Source organism: Myotis davidii, unplaced genomic scaffold (genome assembly GCF_000327345.1).
Source record: "Myotis davidii unplaced genomic scaffold, ASM32734v1 scaffold1596, whole genome shotgun sequence".
Lineage (NCBI taxonomy): Eukaryota > Metazoa > Chordata > Mammalia > Chiroptera > Vespertilionidae > Myotis > Myotis davidii.
The window spans coordinates 85,808-96,175 of record NW_006287456.1 but is presented as its reverse complement, the minus strand read 5'-3'; the positions used below and the strand labels follow the sequence as shown (position 1 = coordinate 96,175).

Genomic DNA, 10,368 nt, shown 5'->3' with positions numbered 1-10,368 from the left:
TTTCCCTTATACACCTTACATGCAGGCTCACCATTTCTCTCCACTAATACTAGCAGCAAATATTTTAGCAGCTGATTGCCACATCATTAGTCTTGGACTGACTTGTTTGCTGTGCACAACAGGAAATATATCGCTTTGGAGAACAAGAAAAATAAGTTTCCATTATGCTTATTAATTTGTGCAGTTATTCAGTGTCTGGTAAGTTAATGTTGAAGAAAAAATATTACTTTTTATTAAAATGTTCTATTATTTTATGTTAACAATGACTCATTTATTTCAGCCCTTTGTATTCAGCATGTCTCTATTGAAATAAACCTACATTTCTATGAAAATTGAAGTTTTTGTTTTTATGTGGCCCACATAAACTTAAACCTTGTTTATTTGGCCCGTATTAGCCTTTGAGTTTGAAATGCTTGGGTGTATATCAATACCTTTTTCCACTTTAATGTTGAGTAATATTCCATATTGTAGATATAGCACAGTTTATTTAACCATTCACCCATTGAAGGATATCTGGGCCCTTTCCAGTTTAGGCTATTAAAAATAAAGCTGCTCTAAACATTTGTGTACAGGTTTTTGTGTGAATGTTAGTTTTTGTTTCTCTGGGATTAATGCCAGAAGAGTGCAATTGCTGGGTGTATGCAAGTTTCATGTTCAGTTTTATAAGAAATTATCAAACTGTTTTTCTACATCGACTGTACCGTTTCATCTCCCACCAGCAATGTAGGAGTAGTACAGTCTTTTCCCCATCTTTGTCAGCATTTTATATTGCTATTGTTTTGTCTTTTTAACCATTCTGGTAGGTATGTAGTGATATGTCATTTTGGTTTCATTTTGCATTTCCAGTGCCTAATGATGTTGAACATCCTTTATTGTAGATAATCTTTTGTCAGATATGTGGTATAAAGCTATTTTCTTCTACTCTGTAGCTTTTCTTTTGATTCTCTGAACAAGCTCTTTTATAGAACAAAACATTTATTTTGATGAGGCCCAATTTATTAATATTTCCTTTTATGGATTGTCTTTTTGGTGTTGTGTCTAACACTTCTTATTACCACACCTGGTTCCTGAAGAATTTCTCAAAAATTCCTTCTCAAGTTTTATGGTGTTAACGTTTCACAATGTGACCTAGTTTTGAGCTTATTTTTTTGTAAAGGTATGAGGTTTAGCTCAACGTTATTTTTTTCCTTATAGTTGTCCAATTGTTTCAGCACCATTCCTCCACTACTGTGCTTTTGCACCCTTGTCAAAAAGCAGCTGAGCATAAATGTGTAGGTCTATTTCTGGCTTCTCTGATTTGTTCTATTGTTCTGCCAATACCATACTGTCTTTTTAAATATAGAATATGTTTTTATTGATTTTTAGAGAGCGAGGAAGGGAGAGAAACATTGATGAGAGAGAAACATATCAATCAGCTGCCTCCTGCACGCCCCCTACTGGGAATGGAGTCCACAACCCGGCATGTGCCCTGACTGGGAATCAAATTGGTAACCTCTTGATTCATGGGTGGAACCACTGAGCCAAACTAGCTGGGCCCATGCTGTCTTGATTGCTGTAGCTATAAGTGAGTGATTCCACCCAATTTATTTTTCAATATATTTTACCTGTTCTAGGGATCTGTTTTTTTTCCCCACATAAAATGATCTATGATTACTAAAAATTGTGCCAAGATATTGATAGGATTGTATTAATAAGAATTTTGAGATTGGATATATAATATTTATTAAGTTAATATGGTAATTCCATTAAGGAAGATCATTTCATTTCTTCTATTGCCTCATGGTAGGTCATATTTTCTAAAGTCGTGCCTATTTTTATGATTTTTAAATTGAACAAATATGAACTGATTGTTTCTCTTCAGATACAACTTTGATATCTTTTTCAATTGCCAAACTTGAAGCTTTTCCCCAAAAAGAATGGCACATTCTTGACTTAAGTATAGAACTTTCAAGTTCTAAATTATTCATCTGTCATTTGAAATTGATCACCCATTAGATTTCTATTTACAAGAATCCTAAACCTATTGTTCTGCCTTAAGGAAAGTATGGTTACCTCTTCTGTTGTCTCAAACACATGCATTTTCCAAAATAGCAAAATATAATATTCCACTAGCATTGGGATTTAGGGCACTGGCGTTTGGGATGCATTTGTTATTAATGAACAGTAGGTCAAAGTTTTTAAATTAAAACTTTTGTATATTCTCATGTTTTGATTATGAAAAATAACATTTTTAAAATAGCAAAAAGAATCTGGCACAGCCTTCATGGCTCAGTAGTTGAGCATTGACCTATGAACCACGTGATGCTTCGATTCCTGATCAGGGCACGTGCGCATTCCCGCTGGAGTCCTTTGTTTCAAGAACTATAGGGTGTCCCAAAATTCACGCCAGATTTGCAATTCAATTCAATTGCAAATCTGGCGTGAATTTTGGGACACCTTATATATTTTTTAAAAAGAATCTGATGAAGCTCTTAATTTCAAAAGTACTCTTGGAAACTCTTAACTGTGAAAAAAAAAGGTGGGGTGTCACTCCTGGGTGGTGTGACACCCAGGCAAAAGGAACTGTTTAATGATTCAGGGTTAAGACATCAAAAAATACATTTTGGCTTTTTTTTCTATCCTGTTTATATTATAAACTAGAGGCCTGTTGCACGGACAGATTCATGCAATAGGCCTTCCCTTCCCCTGGCTGCCGGCACCAGTTTTCCTCCGGCACCCAGGCCTTCGCTCCGGCTGGAGCCGCCTTGAGCACCTTTGCTGCTCCACTTCATGCCTACATATGCAAATTAATCGCCATCTTTGTTGGTGGTTAATTTGCATATCTCACTGATTAGCCAATGGGAGGCATAGCGGAGGTACGGTCAATTACCCTGTTTGTCTATTATTAGATTAGATTGGCTTTTATTTCTTTAATAAAGTTTACAGTTGTTTGGAAAATAATATCATTAGTAATAATACAAGAATAAAGTCTTTTGAGTACTACTTTTGCCCCACCTCGTATATCACTGGTGGCCTATAACATTGAGAATATGGTATTAAGTGGTTAGACTTAGGAAACAGGAATTTGAAAATAATAACAGTGCAGTTGTACTACATTAAATACAATTAGCAGAATTACTTCTCAATAATGAAAACTTCCCTAAGTTATAGCATATGATTCATAGTTTCAGTATAATCATTACAGTGAAATTCACTACCACTAATATCAGCAATGTGTCTCATCTCCATCTACTCCTAACTTTGTTTAGGTAATAATCACAGCTGCAACAAATGTACAGGTATGTATCCTGTGACTGAAAAAAGTGTAATTTAAGGAGGAAAGCAATACAGGGGTGGGCAAAAGTAGATTTACAGTTGTTCATATGGAAAATAATACAATAACAAATAATGCAAGAATAAATTCTGTCTTATATGGAAAATAATACAAGAGTAAACTCTGACTCCTGTCCTCACAACTGTAAACCTACTTTTGCCCACCCATGTATCATAAACATATCTCCATTTCTTGCTTCACATACAAGTTATCTGTATTTTTTATTTTTATTTGGTCTCTGAGAAACTTTTGAAAGCTCATTCTCTAAAGCAATGAAGTCTTAGAGCCAGTGAGTCTAGGACAGCCTACCTCATCAAAAGAACCCTGCTAGTGGCTTTAGCCGATTTCTGAGATAACATAGTACCAGGGAGTGGGGTAACCTGGGAAAGGTAAGAAGTTACTCTTGCATGGATGACTTTTTGCAAATAGTATGATTTTTAGTAAGTGAAGGCAACAAAAGCCATTTGACTTGTGGCAGGATTAATTATAATGAGGCTTTATTAGCTGCACAGTACCCTGTATTAGCTGCACTGTACCCCCCCTCCGTCTGTGGTTTCACTTTCCATGGTTTCAGTTACCCATGCTCAATTGCAATGTGAAAATATTCAGTGGAAATTTTCATAAATAAACAATTCATAAGTTTTAAATTGTGCACCATTCTGAGTAGCCTGATGAAATCTCACACTATCCCACCCCATCCCACTGGGGGACGTGAATCATCCCTTTGTCCAGCATATCCATGCATATATGCTCCCCACCTGCCAGTCACTTAGTAGCCATCTCAGTTATCAGATCAACTGTCACAGGATCACAGTGCTTGTGTTCAAGTAACCTTTATAGTAAGTAGCCAAGCACTGTGTCACAATGCTTATGTCATTCACCTCACTTCATCTGATCACATAGGCATCATATCTCACCACGTGGGCATTGTTGTTTGAATAGAAAGGGGATTTTACACTTTATGACCCTATGTTATTTTTGCTGCAAGTCTTAAGGATAAATCTACATTGTGTTCAGGATTCTGTGTTGGGCCAAACTTAACAATGACCATTATGTGTAGAAAATAGCAACCATTGTTGTTGAATTAAACTATCTCCGGAGATTAAAAATATTTAAATTAAACTAATGAAACCTTAATGGCAACATAACCAAAGGCCAGAGAAGAATGGGTAGAAGTAGAAAACATTGCAATTGTTGAATTATACTGGCAAAGGAACCCTAAACCATGTAAAAGGTGGTTACTGTTTACTTGTCTAAAAAAAAATTCAAAATGTATTCAAACACACAAATTTGAATTTTTCAGCTTAGAATTTCAAGTGGACTGTTCGTGTGACAAACTCCCAATGAAATGAAATGGAATTAAATTTGTGTTGTGTCTTGAAAGTATATACATGTGTTTGCAAGAGTTACATGGAAGAATTAGACTAACAGAGTGCTTGGTGGTTCTTGAAGTGAATATTGGCAATCTTAAGGATGTTTTATTAGACAATTGAGGCAACAGTTTTTTTCTGGGAACATGTCACCACAGTAATAGCGGAAGTAAAACAATATTTCACATGCAAACATATCTGAACCTCTTCATGAATGCATTTAACACTTTGAAGTGATGGCAACATCTGGTAACAAGTAGAAACCAGGGTCTTATAAACTATGGCTTCATGTTACTACTTCATCTGAATTAGTCATTTAAGTGGTTTTATATGTCTTCTTAGGAACTGACAAGGTTAATTTTGGACTAGGGCAGGCAGGCAGGAAATGCTAAAGCGGCTCTTTTGAAGGTTTGGTTATTCCTTATGAGGTCAAAAAGCAGTCGTTTTAAAGTTTAGAAAGGTAAGGCAGTGATATCTCTACAACTAAGTGAGACTTTTCTTTCTTTTTGTGTGTGGCAAGTTTGAGGAAAACTCAATAAATTTCAAAGTTCTTTATATTTTCCACCCCACTTCTTTTCTCTGTGCTTTTATTTTCAAACAGTGAAGAAGTTTTAAAAATCATTTTCACTGTCAAATATTATGGATTTGGTGCCACTAGAAAGATGTAACCTATCATTGGCCAGATTAGCTCTCAGAAATCATCCTATTGTGTAAAGTTATTCAGTGGGACTAGAGTAGATGCCTTTTCTATTTATTTTATTTGCATTAAAAGTGCTAAAAGTTTGCGCTCGATTATGTAATAAACAACTATAGCAAATAACAGTGAGTTTAATTCCTTTAGGATGCAATGACATTACCACGTATTCATTTAACAGATACTTACTGTCTACTCTGTGCCAGGCACTGTTCTAGATGCTTCAGATAGATTGGTGAACAGAGCAGACAAATCACTGCCTTTGTAGAGCTTAATAAATATAAATAATAAGACAGAGCAGTTTAAAATCATTTAATGCTATCACTCAGCTTTTCACGAGTGATGGAGTCAAGTGAGTTTTAAGAACTGTTGCACATTTTACCTGAAGTTCGAATAGAGAAAATTTGACAATTTGTTTGGAATATATGGCAATAAGCTAGAAGCCGATAAAGTAAACATTTGATTTTTAAAAAATTTTAGGTTTTGATTACAGTTTGATTTTGATTCTCACTTTAATTTTTTATCAGTGGTCAGTGTTATCATTAGAGTCCTTAAGTAACTGAGGAATGTTACAAGTTTCACTTGTGGGTTTAGTCGTTAGCCGGGCTTAATTTGGGGCGGGGATGATGGTGAAAGGGTGTACTAGCTCTGGAAATAATGTTAAAGTATGGCATTTGTGAATGTCTTCTGTCATTTGAAGAATTGTAGAATACTTAATGTATTTAATGTTCACTGTGGAAAATGAATGTTCTGCTCGGTTATTTTTGCCTGTGTGACTCAAAGGAGATGACATGATGGTTCCTGTCCTGAAGTGAAATGAGACGATGGGCTGTGGTGGAAAAATGATGTGGTCATGCCCATATTTGCTCACATCGCTTATTCGTTTCCTTTTATAGAGGAAAACCAGTCTCAATTCTTATTTTTTAAGTTTCCTTTTTGTATTTTCTTTTCATACTATTCCCCTTTCTTTTTTCTTAAGATTGCATTGCAATGATTTTCAATTCAGTTGGCTCAAGCTGTGCTTTGCAATAATATAAGTACCCCGTAGGATGTTCATAGTGGAGGCATTATACCCATTTTAAGGAATCGATTTTATATATGGACACAGACACACTCAGCCCCTTGAAAACCTATTCTAGTAATTGTATTCTCAGTTTTGAAATTTGTTAAACCCTGCAGCCTTATGTTTTTTTTTTTTGTCTCTCTAAAAGCGAATGACTCCATCATATATATCACTGTACTAAGCACCAGTTCTCAAAAAGAGTGTGGCATATGGGCCGTTGGCAGTCAAAATTACTTGCATAATAACACTCAAATGTTACTTGATTTTTCACTGTGTTGACATTTGCACTGGTGATTAAAACTGCTGGCGCCTTACCATGCAAGGGAGTGGCACCACACTGTATTAGTAGTCATTGTATTCAACACCTTACCCTCCCTTTTAGAAAAAGACCTTACAAAATGGGTTTCATTTACGAATGTTCTTGATGAAGCAGGATATACATCTTTTGAGGATTCTGTGTGATGAAATGGGAAGTACATTAAAAGCATTTCTGCTGCATGTGGATTACAATGGCTGTCTTGAGGAAAAGCACTTATGCAACTAGCTGCATTTTTTAAAATATAAAGCCTTTTTTACTTAAAAGATTAAATGACGCATAACTAATTATTCAGACCTGAATATATGACAGATATTTTATCAAAAATGAAGCAAGTGCCTGTGACTGCAAGAAAAATAACAGTGTTTGTTGCCAGTGATAAAGTTAGAGCTTTCAAGGAAAATTTCAAATTTTTGCAACTTGCGTCAGCCACCAGGTGTCAATACTTGTATTTTTCCAATGAGATCCATGGTGTTTTTAATGAAAGCGATTTATTCGATGCTGTAAAAAGAAGTGTGATGACATTTGGAAGATCTGCATTAGGCAAACAGTATTGTTCCAAATGCCCAGTGCATGATGTTACAAAATCAAGCAGGAGGAAACGGTCCCTTTAGAGTGCAAGGTAGACCAATGGATTTTTATGTAACAGAGAATGAAAATTTCATTACTTGGTACCCAATTCCACATTGTAACTAACATTAAATAAACTTCCACTTCACGGGTTTTGGCACGGTGTTAAAAAGAAACCCATAATTATCTGAAAAGGCTTTTAAAGTTCCTTTTTCAACAACATACTAGTGGGAGACCATATTTTCTTCATGTACTTGAACCAAGCAATATATTGTAGCAGATTGAATGCAGAAATAGATATTAAAACCCAGCTGTTATTGTATTAAGTTAAACAATAAAGCAACAGCAAAAATAAACAATATACTACATTATACTCTTGTCACTAAATTTTTATAAATAAAGTTATATGTTTTATTTTAAAATGTTATTTATAGTAACGTGTAATGGGTTTATTTTTGTTTTAAAATAAATAGCTTTACAATTTCCTAGTTGTAATTTCTATGATGTTACATCGATAGATCTAACGCACATATCAAAAAACTCTTTGGAGTCTTCAGGTCCTGAGGCCAAAAAGTTTAGGAAGTACTAAGTTAGTAGGGTGTTTTATTTTTGCTTTTTGTCCTTTCTATTTTCTTTTCTTTCCTATTCTTTTTGAAAAATGATATAGAGCATATATAAGTTATTCCTTTGTATTATTTTATTAGCTATGAACAGAACACAGATGTCTTTTCCGTAGTTTCATTGAGATATAATTGACATGTAACCTTGTATTAACTTAAGGTATACAACATTATTTGATATCTACACTAATAAAAGAGAAACATGCAAATTAATCATCCCTCTGCCTCTCCGCTACAACCACCAGCCAATCAGGAGCGAGTATACAAATTAACCCAACTAAGATGGTGGTGGCCATGAAGCTGGAGCCAGCAGAAGGCTTGGATTGCCCCTGGCAATGGAGGAAGCCAAGCTTCCTGCCTGCCCTGCCAGCCCTAAGCTCTGCTCAAGGCTACAAAGTTTCAATTATAGAAAATAAATAAATTCCAGATATCTGCTTCCAGCCCGAAAACGGCCATCAGCCCCTCACCCAGGCTGGCCAAATCCCCATGGGGTGAGGGTCCCTGCTGGGGGCCTGCTGTGAGCCAGACCACGGGCTGCACCTAGAGATAGGGCCTGCCCTCTGCCACCTGGGGCCAGGCCTAAGCCAGCAGGTCGTTATCTCCCGAGGGGTCCCAGACTGCGAGAGGGCACAGGCCAGGCTGAGGGACCCCTCCCCCTCCCCCCCGAGTGCACAAATTTTTTTGCACCGGGCCTCCAGTCTATACTAATAAAAGAGTAATATGCTAATTAGACCAGGAGACCTTCTGGATGTCTTTCTGGACAAAGCCATGGTGGCAGGGCCATGGCAGAGGCTATTAGGGGCAATCAGGCCAGGAGGGGAGGGCAGTTGGGCTTGTAGAGGAGCAGGCCAGCAGGGGCAGTTAGGGGCGAGCAGGCCAGTGGGGAGGGAAGGAGGGTTGAGCAGGCCAGCGGGGGTGGGGGGCAGTTAGGGGTGTGCAGTCCAGGAGTTGGGGGTGAGCACACTGGCACGAGGGGCAGTTGAGGGTGATCAGGCTGGCAGGGGAGCATTTGGGGATGAGCAGGCTGGCAGCAGGGGGCAGTGAGGGAGAGCAGGCTGGCAGGCAGAGTGGTTAGGGGCAATCAGGCAGGCAGGCAGGCAGGTGAGTGGTTAGGAGCTAGCAGTCCCAGATTGTGAGAAGCTGTCCGACTGCTGGTTTAGGCCCGATCCCTGTAAACCAGCAGTAGGACATCCTTTGAGGGGTCCCAGATTGGAGAGGGTGCAGGCCGGGCTGAGGGACACCCCCCCCGCCCATGCACAAATTTCGTTCACCGGCCACTAGTTTTTATATATTGTTAAGTGATTGCCACAAATAAATGTAGTTAACATCCACCACCTCATGCAGTTACAATTTTTTTCCTTGTGATGAGAAATTTTAAGATTTACTCTGAGCAACTTTCAAGTACACAATTTAGTATTGTCAGCTATAGTCACTACAGATGTCTTTTAAGCTAAGTTTCTTGCCGCATATATAGTTCAGTTGATAATTTTTGAAGAACTCTTACTTCAGCCTACCATCTATTTCAGTCTTTTGTTTTAATGATTAGGACAAGGTATAATTTAATATATAATAAGGCATTCTGTTCTAAAATTTTGACAGATTTGATTACTTATTACAGAAATACAGAGCTAATAGAGACTTACTTGGGAGCCATCCCTTGGAATATTGAAATTAGTATAGTTTTCGGCTTGTCTCCCCCTCAAAAATGGATAAAAATTACATAAACGAGATCTACTTGATTGTTAAAACTGCCGCATCCATGCAACAGAGTCTGTGTTTCCAATACCATGCCTGCTATAAATTTCCTAAACTTTCCAGGATCGTCCAAAATTGCAATAGTGATTTCCTGCATGTTAATTCAGTACCTGTTGTATATTAGAACACTTTGCTTCAGTGCTTTACTCACTGTGGGTGTTACCTATTTGCTTTATAAATCATGAAGATGGGCAAAATCCTGTTTCATTAAAGGACAATAGATCAGTGTTGTTGAGGTGTGTCATTAAGCACGTGGGCGAGGCCTCCACTATATATGTCACACATGGAAAGACTATACCCGGTACTGGGTGCGGTGGGGAGCATGACGTTTGAATGAAAGTTAAAAGAGTCATTAAGAATCCTATATCTAGATCTTGTGTTCTAACTGTATATTACACTTATGTGTCTATGAAACTCATGCAGCACAGGGTGTGCCTCTCTCCTTCCGCCCCACCCTGAGGGGAGTGTGTTCACAGGTGCATGTGTGTGTGTGTGTGTGTGTGAGGAGAGAGAGAGAGAGAGAGAGAGAGAGAGAGAGAGAGAGAGAGAGAGGTTGAGAAGGATATCATGGACAACTGCCGAAGGCACATGCTCTCTCAGCACAAATGAATTAGGCATGAATATTTTCATTGATAGATTTGAATGAAAACAGCTGCTGAGTCAACCA

General features: G+C 37.7%; 1 protein-coding gene across 1 annotated transcript in view; it reads left to right on the top strand.

The window, feature by feature from the left end:
* PLS3 (plastin 3) overlaps positions 1–10,368 on the top strand; it is an 86,820-nt gene that overhangs the window by 22,283 nt on the left and 54,169 nt on the right. The gene's annotated exons all lie outside the window — the stretch shown is intronic.